Consider the following 22,980-nt stretch of genomic DNA (forward strand, 5'->3'; position numbering starts at 1 on the left):
TCGCTCGGCGGCTGCGACGCTGGCCTAGGCAGAGCCGCCAGCAGCGACGCCGGGGCAACAACAATCGCATTGCCGACATTCTTTCATTCGTACAACGACCTCGACTTTGATTTGCAGTTTTTGGCCACCAAAGAGCATCGCTTCGGGCCGAAAGAGAGCGACGCCCGAAGAGCGCCAGCCGAGGCCCCCACAACGGCCTCTAGACGACCTACACGCCTGAGCAATGGCGACGACGTCAGCGATGGCGAAGAGAAAGCTCTCTCCGCTGCCGGAACTTCGGATTCCAGACTTCGGCTCTCTTCGGCTCCGCCGCCGTTTCGGCAGTAGCTTTGCTCGCTCGCTGGCCGGCCAACTCCATTCATTCGTGCTGCGCGTCTCGTCTCTGCCGGTTGCTTGGCTTTCTCCCTCCTCGCCCTGCTGCCCTCCGTTCCCAGTGGCTCTGGCACCTCTCTCTGTGGACACACCAACACACGCAGCCTACACTTACTCTTACTATTCAGTGCTAATGTTAAACAAAGACAAAGCAGTAACACAACGCGAAAAAATAAGTGCAAAAATCTGACAAAAATCAGCAAAAATAATACGGTCCAAAGTGAACAATCAGCCGAAAATCAGTCTGAGGCAAGCCAATGCGTCATTGCTGCAGTCGCTCAAACGTTCAATCTGGCAACAAGAGCTATCGCCAGACACTCGAAATTGCAAATCGCATTCGCATTCGCACAATTGCAATTACAAAGTGCGAGTGCCAGACATCACACCCAGCCAGCCACCATACATGGCCAGAAAAGGCATTATAGAATCCAGATTCAGCTTCAGATCCGAGAGATCAAAACTAAGGCCAAGGCGCTTGAAAACTAAGCCAAAGCAGTGAGGTTTCTGAAACAAGTTCTAGAAATAAATGGAAAACTTGAGAGAACTCCTAACTCATTTTGTTATAAGATAATGTGTTAAATATTTGAAAAAGTTTGAAGTTAAACGAGTTTATAATTGAATTAGTCTTCAAATTTAAATGGAAACCAAGAGGCTAATATCTTAACAAGTGAATAGGAAGCATAGTTCTTGAGATTTTTAAAAATTCACTTGATTTGGAAAATTTGCATAGAGCGAAACGTTAAATAAATCTTTTTATGATTTAAAGATAATTGCAGTTCTTGAACTTTGATCTCAAGTTTTTCACAAAATAAAAGGTGTTGAATATAAAGTATAAGCTTAGTGCTTATCTATAACAATCACACTTCAGACTTAATCTGGTAATTTAATAATGTTTATAAAATATACATAACGTTGCTATAAAAACTGAGACACTTGATAATATATTGTGAGGCTTATAACCTTAGTTAATTCAGAGTTAATTGTATTTTAAAAGCCATATTTATGATGCTATAAGGTTAAAGCTATAATAGCTATGGTTTATAGGTTACTTTGGTATTAAAATCATAAAGAAAAATAAAAAAAAAATTTAAATTGCATACAATAAACTGAACCGCAATCAGTTTTAAAATCTCCGCCTCTTAGCAAGCAATTTTCCCTCAGTGTAGATTGGCAGACAGAAGGCAGACTGCAACTAGCGGTGGCATGGGACTGCGCAGCGGTGCCAGTGCCAAGGGGGGTGGCCTTATCAGCAGCACACCCAAAGTCAGACTCAGGCTCAGATTCAGACTCAAAAAATCAGACTGCGGCTGAAATTGAGACGCCGCTGCCGGCGTTGTCTGGAACAATGTGCCAGTATGAGTATTTCCCATATGCATACACAGACACACCATGCACACACACCCATATGGCCAACCGGATGTTGCAGCCATCTTTGTCATCTTTTTCAATCTCAGCCTTGGCTAAGGTCGCTCCTGAGAGACACACTAAGAGAGCGAGAGGGAGAGAGAGCAAGTCAGCCGCGGAGAACGAGAAGAAACAGGGAGGGCAAGCACCGTAGTTGCCGTGAAGTCGTGAATTTATAACAAAATGCTAGACTCGGCGACTCTGACCGACTGGTTTGGCGTGTTGGCCCGGCTAAAATGGATTTTTTATGGCTACAACAAAACAAACACGGCAAAAGCAACAACTGAATCAAAAGCATAAAAATGCCGCAACCGAAAAAGCCAGCAAACCCGCAGAAACAAATTCTGAATGGGGCCTCCATCTGAATTTCGAAAATTGAATGAGCGAGAGAGATGAAAAGAGAGGGAGATGTAGAGCAAGAAGCGGGTAAGCTAATGCAAATATTTTCAATATATATATTTAAGCATTACCAATTTGATGTGATTGGTCTTGTCAGTGGAAATAATGAAAATTGATTGATTTCCATAGAAATTAACATTAGGAAAATCTTTGTTTACAAGTATAAATTAGGGTGTGGATTTTGTTTAGATTACAATATTTTCTATGGGTATAATTGTGTTTGTTTGTTGATTTTATTAAATTATTTTAAAGTCCTTTTAAAAGGGTAACTTAAAGAGGATTTATTTTCTTAGTAAACTAAATAAAATGTATAAAATATATTTATTTCTCTACGAAATAGTTGCTTTCGACCCCATTTATATTACCCAAAAAATATTTCAATAATCAAATGAAATAAATCCTTTAATCTAATTTCACAACTCAAAGCTAAATCTGCACAGAATAAAAATTAAATGCAATTTAATTAAGTCCTGCGCAATGAAAATCATTCAAATCACACACACAATTGTTTTAAATTGCTCAAAAAAAAATATATAAAAACGTTTATGGGAAAAATCCCCAACGGTAATTGTTTTAAAAATAGAATTTCGAAAATTTATATAACTCAATCCCATAAAATCACACCATTAACGCTATCAAAGATCTGGAGATTAGAGCACAAACTTGGCAGCCAATTTTGTTAAGTTATTACACCTGCCACCTTTTTCGATTGCATGTTCTGCCAGAGCGCCAGAGTTGGCTATGGAAACTATTGCCAGGAGGGGGTGGGCGTGGCGCACACAACTGACACGCCTCCGCGCCAAGCGTGCTAATGAAACATTTAATTAAAGCATTAAACATCAGAAGCGTCAACAGGGGATAGCATAATGAAAGCGTATGGCATTACCATTCAGGGAGTACATAGGAGAGATAGTAACAGAGATAGTAAAATACTCACCTGGGCGGTTGGGCTAAGCCCGTTTCAGATGATCGGCCAAATAACACAAAGGGAAAAATGAAAAGAGCCGCCTTATCCCAACTTCCAGCTAGGTACCCATCGCTAATGCCGTCGACAATTGCCGTAAAAGTTTATCGCCCGCATTAAAAAACCATGGATTAAAATTCTACTTCAAATAAAAGTCGAGCATACGAGAAAGAGAGAGATGTGGAGGGGGAGAAAGAGAGATGTATAGAGAGAGGGGGAGTGGAAAAAAAATGGCCTTTCCCATTTCACCGCCGCGCTTTGCCTTTTTCTTTTCGCTCGTTTCATTCTTTCTTATTCGAATTCTTCTCGTTTTGTGCCCACAGTTTCCTTATTTTTTGGGAATTTTTTTTGTTCATTCTTCTTACCATTTTTTTTTAATTTTTTCTTTTTTTTTTGTAATAAAGATAAGGGCCTGTACTTGTGCTACCTGCATTGCCTATTGCCAGTTTCAGGCTGCTACTGCTACCTCCTCCCGTTGCAGCTCGGCAAAAGTGTTTGGCTAACAAATGTTGTCCACTAATTGCAGGCGAAAAACATTTTCTCGGCTAACGAATTAAGCGATGTAAATTTTTCCGGCGAGGGGTGGTTGGTTTAGATTACAAGCTGCGGCGGGTCTGAGGGCGGCGCCGTGACACGACGATGGGGCAAAAAGTCAGACAGACATGCAGACAATTTCATATAAAATGCATGAGCATGAAACCAATTCAATAGCCAAAAAATACTACCACACACACGAGGCAGAGGCGGAGGCTCAGACTCTGGATGAGTGAGGGGGGGGGGGGGGGGGGGGGGGTGGGAGTGGGGAAATGAGGGCAATATGGGCGCTGGGGCGGTGCTTCATGTTAACTGCCTGTCGAGCAAACTGCCATCGCACCGAACTCATAGTTGTCCTAGTTGTAGTAGTTGTACTTTGCCCAAAAAAAAAAAGAAAAAAACAAGTAAAAGACGAGCCGGAAAAGCCGGGGCGGCCATTTGGGGGCGGGGTAGGTGAAAGCAAATTACACGGAGCCAGGGCCAGAGAGCGATGCTAACTTATAGATACAAGATACCGACGATGAAACGAATTTGAAACAGACGAAAATTTGCACAAAAAAAAAATTAAGGGAAAAATGCCAGCACAGGAGGAGGGGTAGTAGGGTAAGGCTAAGGCTAAGGGCACGGGGAGTTGGAAGACAGAGGATGGCAGTCGGAATCAAATAGGAGCGACAAAGTTTTCAAATTAATTTATTGATACTGCGATAAAAGAGTCAACGACGAGAACAAGAGCCAGAGATAGAGAGAGAGAGAGCGAGAGTCAGAGTCAGAGCAAAGTGTGGGAGATAAACGTTTTATGGCATGGCCATCAGCAATGATGATGGGGAGAGAGAGAGAGAAGAAGCTGGTGGTCATCCAGGGAGGAGGAGGAGCTGCCGAAAGGCGGGGACCCGGTTTAATCAAATGTATTGAAAATGTTTCGATTCCGGCAAAAGTTTTTTAGAGTCACCCATGAAAAGACCAAAGAACATCAAATGTTTTTGATCGCAGGACATCGAGGAAGTTGGTAGAAAAAGGAGAGGGAAAGGAATTTGGGGTGCTAAAAGAATTTAAGTGGAGATGGTCAGTTTTCTACCCTCTTGGGAGTAACATTACTTAAAGAAAATGAGGGAAATCCCTTAAATCTACTAAGAAAATATAATTATTAACAAATTATTAAGAAGCTTAGGCTTAAATATAGTTCAAATCTGGAATAACCCAGGACATATATTATAAGAAACTTACAAATTAAAGTATCTTAAGTTAATATTACTCATACGCAGCGTGGCTTTCTTAGAGTAAGAGCTAATGTCTCTCATTAAAAGATAATATCTCCCATTAAAAACACAGTATGTGCTAGTCACACTTGAAATAAAACACAAAAAAAACTCTATTTAGTTTAGAGATTTATTTTGGAACAACATATAAAACGTACAATGTTAAGGGTCAGTTTGTGACACTCTCAAAATGACATTACTCATACGCAACGTGGGCACTCAAGAGCAAAAGGAAAATTCCCCTCATTAAAAGCAGAGTTTTCTGAAGCACACACAAAAAAGAAATAAAACAAAAACAAAATCAGAAACAAAGAGCAACGAGAAAGCTAAAGGAAAAAAGAAATCAACATGCGCCGCACCTTCATCCGATTCCAGAGGACAGAAATATGTACATAAAGATGAGCCGCGCGCACACGTTTATTTATAAGGCGACGGCGGCGGTGGAATATGCACATACAAAGCGTCTTGAACAACGACATCACCACCCCTGAATAACATTTCCCCTGAATAGCAGCCCCCCCTTGAATAACATCCCTCCCCCCTCCAAATGATACTTGTTCAATAACCGATAACATTTTGCTTCTGCTGACTTTGACTTTGCACATCTCAGCTTCTCGCTTTTTGTTTTTTGTAGTCGTGTTTCTATGGTGTTGTGTTTTATATTCGGTTCGTAGTTTTTTGCTGATACCGAAGCTTTAAACGCAAAAAATGCAAATTTTATTTCGCTCTGCTCGTCTCTTTTCTACTATATATATATTCCTCCAATAGCCTATCTCATCCCGGCTTTAGTTGTGCATTTGAAATTGTTTTGTTTTGGCTTCTGTTTGTATTTCTCTTTCTATTTGTTTTAAAACGCTGCCGCTTACCCGATTTATTTATTGTGCCATTCATGTTTCTCTCTATCTTTATGTGTGTGTGTGTGTGTGTGTAGCTGTCTGTATGTATGGGTAATGGCTGCGATATTTATGGCCGGCAAGTCCTTCGTCCTAGTCGAGCCTCGACTCGCCTCGCCTCGACTCGACTCGGAGCAACTGCTGCAATTTATGGCAGCGGAGTAGGAATCGAATTCGGATCCCAGGGCTAATAAAATATTGAAATATATATAACAATTTGCATGATTTTTGGTTCAAGTTCGTAGCTCTCGAACTGAATAAATATCCAATTCCAATTGTTTTCGTGCTGCACAAATATATTTCCTGGCCATTCGATTGCAATTTGTAGCATGTAGTTTGTCCAGAGACTTGATTGCAGTTTTGCGAAATAGCCTTAATTGACATCGGTGGCCAGGGAGTGGTGGGTCCTTTTCGGGGAATTGCGATTCCATTACCAAGTCCGGTCACAACTCTGGTCCAGTTTATGGCCTCGCCACAGAGTCTGGATGCTGCATGCGAGTGTCCGAAAGTCTGAATTTAAATCCCCAAAAACCAAAATGAGGCCGAAAACGGGCCAGAGAGACGCGCTGCTAGCTGCCCATAAACAAAGAGTTTGAAATGTTTAGCCTGAATAATTGGTTGCTATTTCCATTCGCATTACGTCAACATACGCGTACTCGCACGCAGATGTTCCGCTTTTAGCGGCTGCCGTATGTATGTTGGTAGAGATAGACCCACATGTTTGGCGTTTTCGCGAATCGGCCCGATACATAAAACTTGCCATAAACAAACAAAGATTTTCGCAACCAGAAATGGAGAGAGAGAGCGAGAGCGAGTCGAGCGGTGGAGAACCGATTTGTTAGAGAATCTAACCGAAATATACACAGAGATCGGAGCGGAACTGCAAATAAGTCGGAGAGATAAAGGCGCCGCAATGCCAGCAACATTAGCTTTAAAATCAACAAATTGCACAGCTGCTAAATCATGGGAAAAACATCAGGGATGATATTGAAAATGAGTTGGTTGAGTTTTAAGGACCAGCAACTTGAGCTTGAAGATCAATCAGCTGCAGGTTCTGGGTATGAATAGGAGCTATTTCTTTTTTACGTATTAATTCCTATAGAACAATAAAACAAATCCCTGTAAAATTAGCTTAAATATGAAAAAAAATAAACAGCATTTACCAGAAAAAAAGAAGCTGCTTATCTAAGATCAATTTATAACAATTTCCTGAAGCAGCAACTGCCAGGAGCAACATATAACCCATTAAAAATTAATCTGAAACTATTAAAAATATGCATAACTCATAAGCTAACTGAAAAATCGAGGCCACAACCTGCTACATTGGTTTATAGTCAACAACTATTCAATAACTATCAATTCAGAAACAAGAGCAACATACAAGCAACAACTTGCAACAATAAATGCCCCCAAAGCAACCTGCAATATCAATACAAGACTCCCCGTAACAACTACAACTAAGCAAGCAAAAGCAACCATCAATTGCCAGGAGCAACCAGAAACAATCGCGGAGCAACAGCAGCAGCAACAATTGTGTAGCAACAACAGCAGCAGCAACAATCAAATGGCAATCTAGAAACAGCAACACAACAACCTGCAACATCAGAGCTATGTAACAGCAACAAGCAACAAAGGAGCAGCAAAACAGCTATCTGACATCAGGCACACCAATCAACTCTGTCATCGTGGGCGGTGCTTTAATATGCAGCGGGTTGTCAAAAAGATTATGGCACATAACGACAACACCTGTCGCTGCTGGCTGATGTTGTGTTGCTGGTGTTGTTGGGCCTGATAACAGACGGTGATGGAGATTATGGCGCTCAACAATCTGTTGCTGTTGCTGATGCTGCCAGCCTGCTGCCTGCTGCCTTTGACTGTCTCGCATTTAATGTGCTCACATAAATTTTGGGGCAAATCAAAAACGCGTTTTATGGCTTGCCATCGTCAATGTTGCTGCCGCTACTGCTGCCGCTGCTGCCTGTGTCCGGACTTTGTCCGAGAGCTAACAAAATTTATTGCATTTTACAAGCATATTACAAACGCTCCGCGCTCACGTACCGCCCTTGCCCCCGTACCCGTACCCTCTCTTATTTTCCGCAGTTTTGTGTTGGCTCTTCAATTCCCAGCAGCCACATAAAAGCGCGTCATGTCCGAATGTCCGTCCGTCCCTGGCTCCTCGTGGCTGCCAAATTGATGTAGACTCTGCGGCGCCAGGAGAAGCAGAACCAGTAGCAGCAGCAGTAGCATAAGGATGAGGAGCTTGGAGCCGGGAGCAGTCAAGATTGATGGCCCGTTGAATTGCTCGCTCTGCGGCTATTCCCTCGACTTCCTCCTGCTCCTGGCCACTGGTCCTTCCTTCGGCTTCTGTCTCACCATATGAATTACTCATTGCTCATTTTTGCTGCAATTTATTGTCATTGTTGGTGGTGTTGCTGCTGCTACTGCCGCTGCTGCTGCTGCAGTTCTGATGCCTCGCTATCGCAATTGCAATTTTTCTTCTGCATTCTTTATGGCAAGATGTTTTTCTCGCTAGATTTTTCATGTCGTCGCGGGTCTCTTTGCGAACGTGGCCTGGCATATTTCGTCGATATTTACTTAAAAGCCCACCCGAGGACGATGGGCCCTCTCTGAGCTGAGTTATAGCGGCGTCAGCTCTGGCAGCAGGTCCTTGAAGGACACGTTGTTGGATAAGGAGGCGAGGCGATCATTGAAGAACATGGCGCGGCAATTACAACTAATGCGGCAACTGCGTGTTCACGCTGCCGCTGACATCATTAGGCTCACACACACTGGGGAAAAAATACACTAGGAAAAAATCCAAGGACTCTGAGGAGTACTAAAACCATTCTAAGAGATATTTATTTTTAGTGGGACATGTGAATGTGATGCCTTGACACTTATATTAAATTATATTTATAGGAGTTTCTATGGGTTTTCAAGGTAGGCAAATCAGAGCATATTTAAACCAAGAAAAACTTCAAATTGCTGTAATAAATATATTTAATTGCAAACAATTAATTATTAATTATTTGTACTTATTTTTCCAAGGCTATTTTTCTGTGTACTCTTTCACATACTTGCAGGCTGGCACATCGTTTGACTTTGGCCACTTCCGCCTAGTCCACAGGCTTAATTTCCTGCTCTCGCCTCTCGCACAACATGGCGTATGTGTAATCAAGTGAATGGTGCCACATGCCACACACACACACACACGCGTGTGCAGTGGCACACACGCACTAATACAAGTGGAGCCCACTTCCTTTTGCCCGCTTTCAGGCTTTGCTTAATCACTGAAACTGCCATTTTTCATCAAAGTAATTACAAGACTTCGCTTTCTTTCTTTCACTTTTTTTCCTGTGTCCTTTCTAAGCGCTTTCTAACCCCCTTTCCACCAAAACACACACACCACACACACGCATGCCTCCCTAACTGTTTAAACACTTTGCCTGTCGTCCCAGTTTTGTGTCCATTTTTATGTGGCGTCAAATTAAATCATTTGATATGCATTAAAATTTTATGCGCCATTTTATTTTGTTAGCCTAGCTGTGTGTATCCCTTTTCGTCCTGCAAAAACACTTTGTGTATATTTTTTCTTTCTGTTTTTACCTTTCACGCTTTTTGAGTATCCATTTCCATTACTTGACACTTTTATTTTGTGCAAATATTTCGTTTTGTCGGCATGTTGCCTACTTTCGAGCGTTTGGCAAATGAATTTTTCATGGCCCCACACATTTCGTTAACTGACAAAAGGGGCCAAGTCACAGAATTTATGAAGCCTGCAAAAATTAATATTGCAAATACCTTTCAAAAGGATTGGGATAACCCCGATCCGGCTTCTCCAGCCTCTCCTGGCTTATGCAGATTTATAAAATTTGTTGCTGTTGCCATCGTTTGTCTTGAACTTTTTTGATTTCGTTTTGTTTGCCGAGCGAATGGAAGTTGATCCTGAAATCGGGTGGGAGTAGGGGGTAAGAGGTACATCCTTTTTACGCCCGCTGTGCAAAAATATTAACGAGCCAAAGTTCCGTTTGGCAAACATGAAAGGCCAGAGAGGAGAGGGGCTCCAACTAGAAGATGAAGCTGATTGCCAAAAACAAAGGGGTGGCGCCCAAGAATCCTTGGCAAAAACTGGGCCACCTCACCGAGCACAAGGTGAGAGAGAGAGGGGAGAATTTTTGGCAATGAGTGGCAGCAACCCCTTTGGCTGCCTCCTGGCCATGTTTTGTTTTCTGCCAATTGGCGTGGCCTGCTCCTGCCTCAGCTTCAACTGCTGCTGGTGTTTTTCCACCTCTGGTTTTTCCGGGCCGGCTGCCAACAGGCCATGAATTTCCCAACGAACAAGAGCACACACACACACACACACATACTGGGATGAGTGTCCTGCCAGAACATGCCTGCTGTTGTATGTGTGCTTTCTTGGCCAGGTTGTCATAATTTTCCAAGTGACCCACACTGCATGTGGTCATGTTTGTTATCACAAACACTCCGCACACTCGCTATATGATTTATGAAAACTGCAGCGAAATTTGTTTTGCCGTAGAAATGTGCCTAGAACATTTATATGGCCACTGATCCTTTTCAAAAGGCTCAATGAAAGAAAGGAGCCTTTCTTGAAGGCGCCGCAGGTGACACCATTGAAAAGGCTGTAATATAAACACGATGCTCGAGGAGGGTTCACTTTGCTGGAGTTCAAAGTTCAACACTTGGCCCTGGGGTTAAGGGATAAAACCTAATTAATAAACCTAAGTAATAAGGTAATAAGGGCACTCCTTTTTCGATTTTATATAAAATAACATTGAATTTAAGTTGGGTTTTAAACAATTTAAAAATGTTTTAAAGTTTAAGTTTTTATAGGTATTTAGTATATATTTTATTTATACAAAACTTGACAGTTAAAAAGCCTCTCTCCTGCTTAAGTTAATCTAATTTTCAATTAAACTTTCTTGGTTTGTAAATTTTTCTCCCAAAACAAACATAAATTTAAACTTAATTACCCATTTTCATAGTTATATCTCCCTGTATTCCCATCACGAAACCTCGTAACTCAATTAACAAACCCACTGAACTCTGACCAAAAATGGCCTGCATTGTCAGCTGTTTAAACATAAATGGGCAAATGTTTTCAAGTCGATTTCGAGTCAATAAAGTGTAAATAAAACTGCATTCCCGCAGCTGTCAGTCGCCGGCAGCGTCGCTTCCCCTCTATGATTTTGTGTGAAAAAAAAGGAGCAGCAGCAGCAGCAACAATAGCCATGTGGCAAAAAGGGAAGAACAACACCCACACAATTGTGTGTTTGTTCGCTGTCTTGTCTGTTGCTCCGGCTGCAATCCTTTTTGAGACAGCCCAGCCTGGACTTTTGGGGGGGTGTCGTCCTGGCCTGGCCTGGCCCGTCGTCGGCAGACAATGAGATGTGTTCCCACCTCCCCTGTAAATGTGTTGTAGTTGCAGTTCTTAGTTTATTCTTTCCATTCCATGTTGAGCATGCGGTTTTGCAACGCCGCCACTCCCGTTGTGCATTTGCAAGTTTTTAGTTCTTGTCTGCAAGAGAGACGGGAGACGAGAGGCCACTGCCTGCCCCCGCTCGTCTGTTTTTATAGACTCCTTCACTCCTGTACTCCTTCTGCACTTGTCGCAGCCCATTGTCTTGGCCACAGGACACAGACTGCAGTCAGCAGCTAGCTAGCTGGTGGAGAGAGACTCACACTCCAGGTGGCCTGGCAGGTGCTTTTCGGGGTTTAAATTCTCTGACAATACTCAAAAGAAAATATTGCACACTTCTTACCCCTGACAGGATCCTCCCAGTCTCTCTTGGAAAACTTTTTGTGCGTTTTCATTTTAAGCATATTATGAAACTTAAATGCGACGTAATTTGTTCTTGGTTGTCTTGGTTTTTTTGGAGGGGCTTAGCCCGGCGCCCGCTTTAAGGATATGACAGTTTACAGTTCGCTCCTGAGTGCGGTTGACAGGTGTCTCTGTGGGTGTTTCCCCAGTACCTATATAGCTTGGTTTTATATGGTTTAGTTTGGCTTGGGACTATATGTGTGTGTTTTTTTGGGCGGAAACGGTTTTACCGTGGCCATGTCATTGTCCCGTTTTTAGCGCCGTCACATTTTGTCACCTTTGTGCTGCGGCTTGGCATCTTCCTACTCCTTGTCGCTTTTTGTTAGCACTGATTATATCGCCATTATTAAAGGATGAAGCCCACAGGAGAGCCCAACCCCTTTGGATCCTCCTCCTGAATAGCACTCGCACTCGCACTCTCATTCGCTTGACGTATATGACGTTGTATGCTTGGTGACAGCTCGCCTGCGGTTGCTTATCCCGCCCCCTCATCAAACTACCCATTGGGTTGCAAACCTCCTACATTTGAGGAGGATATAAAAGAGTATTCAAGTTGATGAAAATACAATTTGGAAGACATTAAAATTATAGATTTTAGAAGCAAGGATCTATTTCGCATTTTAAAAGATATTCATGCTTTTTATTTGCTTCTTAAATAATTCCTAAAATTCTTCTATAACATTTTCTGATATCACTTAACATTTCTCCCAGTGTTATTGTCACTTTCCACACCCAATCTCTGCTGCTCAGTTCGCTATAATTGTTTGCGGTTGGCAGTTATTAATGCGGAGGCGGGCCAGGGAGGCAAAGTGACAAGGATTGTGGCGAGTGAAGCTGCCTGGCAGGATGAACATCGACTTCCTGGACCCCACCACCTACCCACCCACTACCTACCCTGTACCCCGCCTCCTTAATGAGGTCATTGCTTGACAATCGCATTTGCCATGCAACATTTGCTGCTGCTGCTGTTGGTGCTGTCTCTCCTCTTCTGCTGCAATGTTGCTGCTGCACTTGTGATTTGTTGCATTCCCAATGCTGCTGCAGCAGCAGTCGCATCGCATCTCATCGCATTGCATCGCATCGCATCGCATCTTTAGCGGCGTCCTTCGGCATCGCTGCTTTCATTTCCGTTTCCTATTCGCCAGCACTCTTTATTTCCCTATTCCTGTTGTTGTATTGCCCCGCCACGCCCCCTTTTTTTTGCCTGCTGTCATTAGGCACCCTGCCCGCCCATTGTCGCCGCCCCTGGTGGCCACATTTCATTTGATTTTAGTTCATTTTAACTGTCTTTTGTCTCGTGTTTTACGCTGCTTCGGCATCTTTTCGCCGGCACTGCCTTGCTTTCATTAATTTCGCCAGAGAAAAGCCCCCCACCCCATTTCTCTCCCAGCTCAACTTCCCCTTCCTCGACATAATTTATGCGACAAGGCGTGCAGGAGATAAATTTCTGTCGTTTGCCATTTTTCGCTTGCGTTTGTATTTGGTCTAAATAAATTAAAGCATCCTCCATGGAGTCCAAAAAAGGGAGCATACCGAACGAAAATTTTGTAACTATGGAGAATAGTTCTTCTCAGTGGTTAACGGAGGGGAACTGGGTGTTTGGGGGGGGGAGAGTAGGGGAGCCTGTTGATTAATGCCATCTCTTAATTGCATTGAGGGGAAGACACAACAATGCATTCATTGCAACACAAAAAACAAAAGGGATTCGCTGAATGTCAGCTTTGCAGGCGACCCACGCGGCGTATGCGTAATGTGCGGAAAGCGAGCCTATAAATAAAATACAAGGGAAATGTTGGGGAATTTTAAAGAATTCATTTTTAAGCGAAGGGTATTTTCCTTAAAGTAACAAATTAATATAATTAGAACCCGATAAAACACTCTCTTTACATATTGGTTAATATATCAATAATTTCTATTAATTTTTCCAGAAAAATTGTTTTAAATTAGTATACTTATATACAGTTTTCCCCTATCTCTATTCATTTTATTCCATTTAATTAGATTTTAAATATCTAATTCAGCTATTCATTATCCCCCGTATCACTTAATTGTTTTATAATTAGAATATTGGTATTTTAAAGCTTTCTGTTTAATACTCAAAATCTGGCTAATTAATATTTATTGCTCTTTATACTCTCTACCATTATTATCTATTATTTCGTTGTGTGCACATTTGCATTAATGCTCACACATGCAATATCTATTTGACTTTTCACCCCCCTCTTCCCCCTTCTAGTAATAACACGCTATCCCCCAGCTACTCACCAAAAGTCAACCCTCGTTTTACTAGGATCTCTCCTATGGCATAGCCGTTTTCGTGCGTTTGTTAATTAAAAGTGTAACTGCGGGGGGAATGGCTATAGCTTGTGCCACAGGGTTGTAAGTGGCACGACGTACTTTGCTGCAGGTTGCATTTTCCAGCTTGTCTGTTACCATTCTCTGATGCGTTTTTGAGGTAAACCATAAATAATGAATGAAATTAACAGGCTGCAACAGAGAGCGAGAGAGAGAGAGAGGGGGAAAATTCCCATTTCCCCGGCGCCTGTCACGTGTTAATGTCGTGTGTGGCTGCTTTACTCAGCCAATATGCATTTCCACCATAGCTTTCCATTTTTGGCAGGAGCGGGGGGAGGGGGGCGAACTACCAGATTCCGAAGCAGATGGAAGATGGAAAATTTTGTGATTTATTGCCGTCGAGCAGCAGGAATTATGGTTGCAGTTGCAAGACATTTTTAACCATTCGCCGTCGCCGCTTTGAGTTATAGCCAAGGCATAAATTATGCACAGTAGCAGCAGCTCGCTGGCTGGTGATAAAAAGAAGGCTCTCTCTTCTCTGGCTTCTATAGAATTGGTAACAATTCCTGGCCCAATCGATTTGCCACCACCATACACCATCATTCGCTGACGGCTCTCTCATTAATGTTTATAACCGCGCCTGGCTTTTTTATTGTGGCCATTAAAAGTGTTTTGCGCCCAGTTAGAGCCCCGCTACGAGGCTAAGCTCGCATTTCCGTTTCCGCTCGAACGCCGGGCATAAAACTCCATAGGTGGGGTGGCTTATTTATGCTCAAGCAATTACTCAACCGAGTCCAAGCCAGCCGCCAGCCGCCAAGCACTTGATTTGCCAACAAAAAGATACTTGTACAGAGATACAACTTGCAGATACAGATACGGTGCAGCATAATTCAGTAGCTTCTAGCAGCAGAAGATGCCAAACAATTTATTCTGCACTCATGTCTAAGCTAGCGCAAAAATATTCATTTATTTTTGTTGGCAAGAAAACAGAACTGGGAAGGCAGCAGCAGCATCAGCAGCAGCCGGAAACCGCAGCAATTAACAAGGATAAGGGAGGGAAAATGCCCAGGCATTGGATGGACAGGAAGAGGGGGGCTGAGCCGAGGGCCGGCATTGGCCAGTCAAGTGGCCAACTTTGTTGTGGCTCGCAACTGGCACTTGCTTATCTCGCATCGCTGCATTTTCATAATAAACAAATTTCATTTTATAAATGCTCTCCGGCCCGAGGAAAAATGAAGTCATGTGGTCCGAAAGCCCCTTAAACTCGGAGTGCTTTATATATATGGAGAGTAGTGAAGGAGGGCTTTCGACTGAGACGAGAACTAATGTGCGTTGCACTGGAAGACAATGCCAGTTGGTATCCTTTTCGTCCTTCCCAGACGCCACATGCCTTCCTCCTCACAGTTGAGCAGGCAAAGCAATTATTTATATTTTTGGCCGGGCATTTCTCTCGTGCGGTTTTTTGGCAAAAGGGGAAAAAGGGAGGGAAGTGGGGTTGGGGATGTCTTACCCCTCTCCCTTCACCGCTATCGTTTTAATGGCCCAGGACTCGAAATTAAAGTCACACATCGCAAGGAGCTACGAGAGCCAAGGCATCACAATAAAAATGTGCAGTGCACGCAAAACGTGCCAGGACATTCAAGTGGCCAAAGGACATCCATGCATTTTATAGCCAAAAACGAAGGCCTCTCTCCGAGCCGCCGCCTGACTTTGGCCTCAAAGTAGTTTTCATTGTTTTCCCTGCCTTGCCTTGGTTTTATGTGCCATTCTGTCTAGAGTCGTAGTTGTAGTTGTAGCTGTAGCCGTGTCCTGTGGACGTCTGTTTTGTTGTGGCCACAAGCAACAAGGACTTCTAATTAGCACACTGTCAGCGGTGGTCAGAGAGAGAGAGAGAGGGGCGCACGGACACTGGCAGGACAATGAGACGACAAATGTGCTTAAATGGCCGAGTTGTGGACGCCACTAAAAACTCGACTAAAACTGAAATTGCACGACGAAAAAGGACGCGAAACGGAAACCGCAAACTGGCAAATGGCTGCCACTGGCTGAAGGACATTATCCTTTACCCGCTCGCACACACATGCTTGCCTACCTACCTTTTTGTATGCATAGAAAGCGGCGGTTTGGAAAACCTGAAAACCTGAAAGAAAACGCGCGCCGGCTTCTAAGCGGCCAATGTCCGTCCTTTGTCCGTTTGTCCTGCATAACCATTATTATACGAATTTGTATGCCAGCCAGTGATGCCAAGAATCGGTTACAGGACAGGAGAGGTTGACTGAAAAATAGGGGAATTTCTTTTATTAAAAATTTGCCAGAAGAAGGTCAGAGAAACTATACATATTTTAAAGGTTTAATATTTAATTTAAAATATATTTAATGACAGATTTTCCTTTTAAGTTTTGTATAACAATTTTAAAGATATTTTTTAACCTAAATAAAAATAAAAAGCTTAAATTTCCTTTAAAAATCTTGCCTGAAAATGCACACAAATCCTCATCACTGCTTCTAGTCATCTCGTTTTCATTCTCGTTTATTTCCATTTTAATTGCTGCAGCTGTCTTTTATTTTTTTGCGTGTATTCTGTGGGTTTTTTGTCTTCAACCTGCCGCTGCTGCAGCTGCCCACAAATGTATGCAACACATTTCGTATGCAATGGCCGCGGCAGCAAATCCGCAGGAATTGAGGCAAGATGGTGGTCAGGGGAAAAAGGGCTAAGGGACTAAAGGGACCGGACCGTAGGGGAAAAGGACTCCTGCCACTTCCGTGCTGGTCGGCGGAAATGGCGGCGTCAGGTCGCCAGCAACGACACCCAGGGCCAAAAGTGAAATCCGAAGCGCCGCTGGAAAACACATGCAGTCAGTGCAGGGCACGACAGACCAGGATTCGAATCAGGCCAAAAAAAAAATATATATATATATCTAGGAGAGAAGAGAGAAGAGAGGGCTTCCAGAGACGGCCAATTGAATGTGTGGCTCTGGTTTCAAGTGCCGCCACTCAACTAGCACTTATTGCATGCGACAAACGACAGCAGCAGGCACAGGACACGAATGCGAATGATGACGGGACTCGGGCCTGAAGCGGAAGCCACTAGGGCAGCAACGGGGTTGTCCGGGAAGATGAGGACTCTGCTCCGGATGCGGCCGCAAACTTTTGTCGTTTTTTCAATTTCAATTTTTTTCACTGGAGTGCTGCTTCTCCTCGCCTAGCCCCACATCCTGCCCTTATCCTCTTTCGACTGCTCTGCTCTGTCTGCACTTAAAGCAGTTAGCACGATGACCATCATTGGCATATCCATGTATGAATGCAGGCCCATTCCCCGTTACTATGGCCATTTGCCGCATATGGCGTATAGCAAAGGCGTCATGTAATTGTTCAAGGAGCTGAAAAGAGAGGGAGAAAGGATCAGCAGGAGCTGTAGCTGAAGCAGCAGCAGCAGCCGTAACAGCATTACGTATACGCAACGTTGTGCCGTTGTGAATTTTCTGTGCCTAAGCGGCCGTGAAGCCAGAAAACATACAAAAATGCACAGTAAGCCAGGGGCCAGTCGAGATTTAATAAAGTAAATCGAATTTCTGAGTACCCTAACCACACATAAAGTAGTGATTTTTGGGTGCTTCAACTTGAGGATTATTGCCATTAAGGGGGAATTGGCGGAAAAAATGTAGTAATCAGCAAAAAAGGACTTTGTAAGAGATAGTAAAACGAGGTAGGAATTTGGATTCTATCTTGAATATGCTTTTGGAAAGTGACTCTTTGAAGGAAGATTGTAGGAATTATATATAAAATTAGTTAATAATTATTACAATTTTCATAAAACCCTTTAACCTTTCAAAAATTAATCAACTTAAAAATAATTCTTCTCCAAATTTGTTTAAATAATTTATTCCCCGACTTACTTGTAAAATCCACTCACGTTTCTTCTGCTCAAAACCCCTGTCCCTATATCAATTTATATACCTGATCCACTTAGTGAGGCCTGCCAACTTCTTAGTTCCTTGGTAATACCCTCAAAAGTAACTCCTTTTTAAGCCAGCAAAGGAGGCGAAAGACATAAGAGGATGGGGGGATGGGAATGGGAGCTCACCTGGTGTCATAACTGCCAACTGCAGACGACGTTCGCCGGAGTGCGGAACTCTCCGTACGGCAGACTGCAGTTATTACGGCCGTAAGCGTAACTGTTATCTGTTTTTGTGCCCGTCCCGTGTTCGTGTTCGTGTTCCTGTTTCCATTTGGGAAATTTCAGAAGTTCGTTGATTCGTTTCTTATTTTTTTTTTTTTTGTGCCTGTGTGCCCGTTCTTTCTCATAATTTAATATTTACAAAGTGGAGCAGAGCTGGCAACAGAAAACTGCAAAATAATAAAACGAAATTACCAAAGGGGCCCCGGAGAGGAAAATGGGAGAGTGTCAGGGAGGAGTGGCACAGGGGCAGCTGCAGGAAATCTGTGCTGTGCATTAAAAAACGCTTAGGGCAGCAACTTTGTCGCCTGCCAGGCGTCCACTGGCGAGTCCAGTGTCCACTGTGTCTCGTGTCCTGCTGGCTGGCTGGCTGGCATTGTTCATTGACAGTTTGGCCTGCTATGAAGCCTCCGCCGAATCCCGAATCTGGGCTGCTCTCCCAGGAGGGAGAATGTCCTGTCTCCCCGCTCTCTCTCTCTCTCTCTTTCTCTCTGACTGTCGTGCATTTTCAAATTTGTTTGTTTTTAATTAATTGCACGCGGCGATGGCGACAACAGCAGAAGCAGCAGCAGCAGTGGCAGCAGCTCCTCATATGTGGAAAGCCTGGCGGGGTGAAAGCCTGGAAAAGCTGTGGCAAATTCGGGACTAGCAGGGACTGCGTGCTGGACAGTGATTAAGCGAGTCCAAACTGACTCTGTAATGGCGTTGGCATGCCAAGAGATTTTAGATAAAGTACCCAGCCTACCCGCAGTCGCTTTTCCCCAACCATTTTCCCCTAGGCGCGGCGTCGCCCTAAAGTATGCCATAAAAATGTTCGGACTTAATTTCGATTAATTTGCCAGAGAGTTTTCCCCATTGTGCTTGTCTCTCTCTCCCCTTTTTTTTATTTCTTTTTTCTGTCGGTTTTTTTTCTCGGTTTTTTTTTTTGCTCCCATTTTGGCACAATTACCAACACCATCAAAAATGAAATCAAATTGAAGTTTCCACGCTGTCGACGAAGGGAAAACCCTTTTTCGCCTTGACAGCGCCGTACAGAAATTTGCATAAATTTTAAATTTCAATTTGCAGTCGAGGAGCGCAGACTACAAAAAAAAAAAAAGAAAATACAAAAATAAAGAAACGAATTATGCAAACCAAGAAAAAACAGAAGAGTTCGAGACATCTGCAGGAGGAAAAAAAATGTCGAAACGAAATAAGCAGACAACAAAGAGACTTTCTATCGTTGGCTGATTTTTTCTTCCTTCTGTACAGAGTGAGAAGAAGGCCACAGGACGAAGGACAACCCTTTTTTTTACAGCTAACGCACTTTTCAAATACACAGAGAAAGAGAGAGAGCTAGATGATTGTGTCCTGCTGCCTTTTGCCCTTGTGCCTTCTGCTTTTTTGGCTTTTATCGAAGAGTGAGTTGAGACCTCTGTGCGTTTTTCAAACAGGTCCTGGCTGTGTCCTGTGTCCTCTATCTGGCTGCTGGCTCGTTTTACAAATTCTTACACATCCGGAATGGCAACACATGTGTGTGTGTTTGTGTGGTGTGTTTTGGTCAGGGTTATAACGGAAAAGGAAACAACTGGCATTGGCAGCCATACGACGTTAAGGATAATCGTGATGACAGCATATTCGGTGACCTTTCTCTCTGTCTCTCTCGACTCTCCACTACATCTTTCTCTGTATTCTCCTTTAGTGCCCTGTGGCTTGGGTATGGATTTTTGTCCTGTCAGTTGGCTGTCTTTAAAATGACATTAAAAACGGGCAAATAAGCTTAGTGAGACATCCAGCATTCGGAACTAAACGCAATTTAAAATAAATCACAACACGAAATGCTGAAGGATCTACACACCCATTTGGCTGTGTCTTACAAGTGGGCGTAGTCTTTTGGCCCCTTATGTGACTTCAGATTGATATATATCTGCGGGGTAGCAGAGCTCCTTTAAAACTTTGGCGGGGTGACAAATGTGAATTTTATGTTGATTTCTGCTTACTCTAATATTTCTTTTCTCTCTTGCAGATGTCCTGGAGCCTTTGGAGATGGATAAGAGTTGAGGTAAGTGGTGGTGTATTTTCTTGAGCATATTAAGTTTTTGCTTAGCCAGCTACTTCTTAACCCTGCCATACATGGCGTATACGCAACGCAGGACGCCTGGCCTGGGCCCCTATTAATTGAACGCTTGTTTATTTATGGGCCTCGTTATTTGAGTGCATTCAAGTGTTTTGTACGGCGAGTGGCCACGCCCCTTTTGGCCATAAATTGTTAAGTTTTATCAGCCAGGGATGGCTATATAGCAGCAGTGGCAGCAGCAGCCGCACCAGCAGCAGCAGTGGCAGCATGAATAATAAGGCAGGACCTCACTCCCAGCCGCATTGCGTGCTCGAGCAGCAAAACCTGAAAGCCGGGAATATACATGCTGGGAAACACACGCACAATTGAAGCGGAAGTGCGCATTGTTTCCGCTTTTAATAAGAGTCGTTGTTCGCCGTTCGCTGTTCGCTGTTCTGCATATGCTCGTGCATAATAATAAAGCAAGCTGGGAGGGTTACACTCTCTGCCTTCCCTTGGTTCCCAATAACTGCTGCTGTGGCTGGTAAGCCCATAAATTGCATTAAATTGCATTTAAATGTGTCGGACAGGTTAACAATGCGAGGAGGATCCGCCATAATTGATTGTAAATTAAACCTAACTCCGGCCTATAGACCCTTTAAGCCACTCGGTGTCTCTCTCTCACTCTCTCTCTCTCTCCAGGCACCTCAAATTGCCCGTAATTATTCTGGTTTTTTTATAGATCCTTTCTTCTCTTTCTCCCCCCAAAGGACTTGCCACGCTTTTGAGCATGACAGCGAAGAGCAGATAGCAAAACTAGCAATTTGCTGCGCTCTAGAAGACACACTCTTTTGGGTTTTTCTCTTTTGGGAAAACCGAGAAACTTTAATTTTATCCCAAGGAAAATTTGCATTGTGCGAGGTCTTTTCTGTTATGGCATGCCTGTCGACAATTAAACATATTCACCATTCACATTAATTGTGGCGAAACTTTGGAGCCAGAACCACGAACCTTCTGTGCCACCTGCGGTGGCTGCCACACAGGAGCACACACATGCTCACTTGCCGTTTGTAGTGCCGCCGTTTGTAGTGGCTTATACTCAATTTCATTTCTTTTTTTTCATGTTTTTTTTTACTCTCTGGTCCTCAGCTGGAGCTGACTATGATCTATGGCACTTGGCATGTGTGAAAATGGGTGAGGAGGTGGTGGCAAGGCGAGGGTACAGGCAGAAAAACAAGTGGGTAGTGAACAAAAGCTGAAGAAATTAAAAGGGAATTTATTTAATTGAAGAAAATTAAGTGTTTTTGGTAAAGGATTTAAAAAGAAAATAGTCTTTATAATTATTTAAATGACAAAATGTTTAAAAACAGAAAGAGTTATTTAAGGTAAATGGAATAAGAGCAATTTTAAAGCCGTTTTTAGGGAGAAGAAAGAAAATATTATAGTTCTTTTAAAGATATTCCTTCTTAGAGACAAGATAATGCCATTTCCTTGGAGACTTCATAAATTAAGAACTTGTTTTAATCTCTAAAAAAAATTGTATAAAAATATAAACTCTCATAAAACTAGTTCCAAAGAAAGCTTTGTTAAAAATATACCTTTGTTTGTTTCCAATTTTTGCCTAGTGCACTTCCCACGAGGTAGATGACTTTTGTTCTCCACTTGATTAGCATTCGCCTTAGCCATTTGAGTCGCTTTGTGCTGGAGTGCAGGAGCGTGCCTATTGATGCGTGCTAATTGCGAGGCGACTCCGCATTGAAGTCCGTGCCAAGAATATCCTGCCGCCTGCCAGGATGCCACATTGTTATTTGGGCAGAGCGGTGGCTGGGTGTGCATAACAAGGAAATCCGTTTCGAGTGCGAGCCTGCTACGGCTGCTGCCTACTACTGCAGTTGGTCTTTGTCTTGGCGGAAGTTCTCGACTCTTGAGGCTCCGACTGGCTTCGAGTGGGCTCTCCTTGAGTGTCCTGTCTGGACGGCTGCTGCTGCTCCTCCTCCCATCGCTGCTTGGGTCAGCAGCAATGCAGCTTAAAGTCCTTAAAGGCATCAGAAGAAGGAAACTAACCCACTGACAAAGCGCTCAATCAATCAATCAATTGTTGCCCACAAAAGGGCGCTCAGGGAAAAACAGAAATATCACTCATACGCCCATTTGTAGCGACAAAAAACCCCATGGCAGCTGAAACCCAAATCAGCTTAGCTAAAAAAAGAAAAAATAAAGACCAGCAACTGGAAAATAAAAGAGAAAAACATCACCACTAATACAAAGGACATATGCCAGTCGACATGAAAGCAAAGCTCACTCTGAGGGCCTGACTGACTGTTGGTTGTTTGGCTTTTGTGTGGCGGCTTTTTATTTGTCCATGTGTTCTGACCCAAAGACCCCGGCCGTCCGGAAAAAGCCAAGCCAATGGACTGGCGGACTCTAACAAATCAGCGCAAATCGGCCAGACACAAAAGGGGGCAGGATGGCGGAGGCGGGGGGGAGGAAAAGCCGGTGGAAAAGCTGGGCTACAAACGTGCCACATTGTCACAACGGCGGCATTCCGTGTCAGTGCAATCCGGAGGATGTGTCAGCGGCAGTGGAATCCGGCGCCCACCTGCAGTTCTCTCTCTCGTTAAAGGACTCTCCTCTTCTAATAAGCCAATTCAAAGGGAGTGTCGGGAAATGGCAAAAGAAAAGCCAAGGAGGGAGCCTGTGTGTATCCTGGTGGAAAATGTTTATCCAATGTGGATAAGCAAGCATAAATTTATGCTTACACACATTTTGTCAACATCTGCAGCGTATTCACAACTTGCCAGATACTTTT

At 43.4% G+C, this 22,980-nt stretch overlaps 1 long non-coding RNA gene across 2 annotated transcripts in view; it reads left to right on the plus strand.

Annotated features, from left to right (window-relative positions):
- Nucleotides 1-277: 277 nt before the first annotated feature.
- Nucleotides 278-22,980, plus strand: part of LOC138928166 (uncharacterized) — a 50,747-nt gene continuing 28,044 nt past the window's right edge. The window contains exons 1-2 of one of the 2 annotated variants that reach the window (XR_011444654.1): nucleotides 278-2,202; nucleotides 20,142-20,177. This is a non-coding gene — a long non-coding RNA (uncharacterized lncRNA). The remainder of the gene's footprint in view (nucleotides 2,203-20,141; nucleotides 20,178-22,980) is intronic. The other variant, XR_011444653.1, reaches the window with a different exon arrangement.

This window comes from Drosophila kikkawai, chromosome 2R, assembly GCF_030179895.1.
Source record: "Drosophila kikkawai strain 14028-0561.14 chromosome 2R, DkikHiC1v2, whole genome shotgun sequence".
Taxonomy (NCBI): domain Eukaryota; kingdom Metazoa; phylum Arthropoda; class Insecta; order Diptera; family Drosophilidae; genus Drosophila; species Drosophila kikkawai.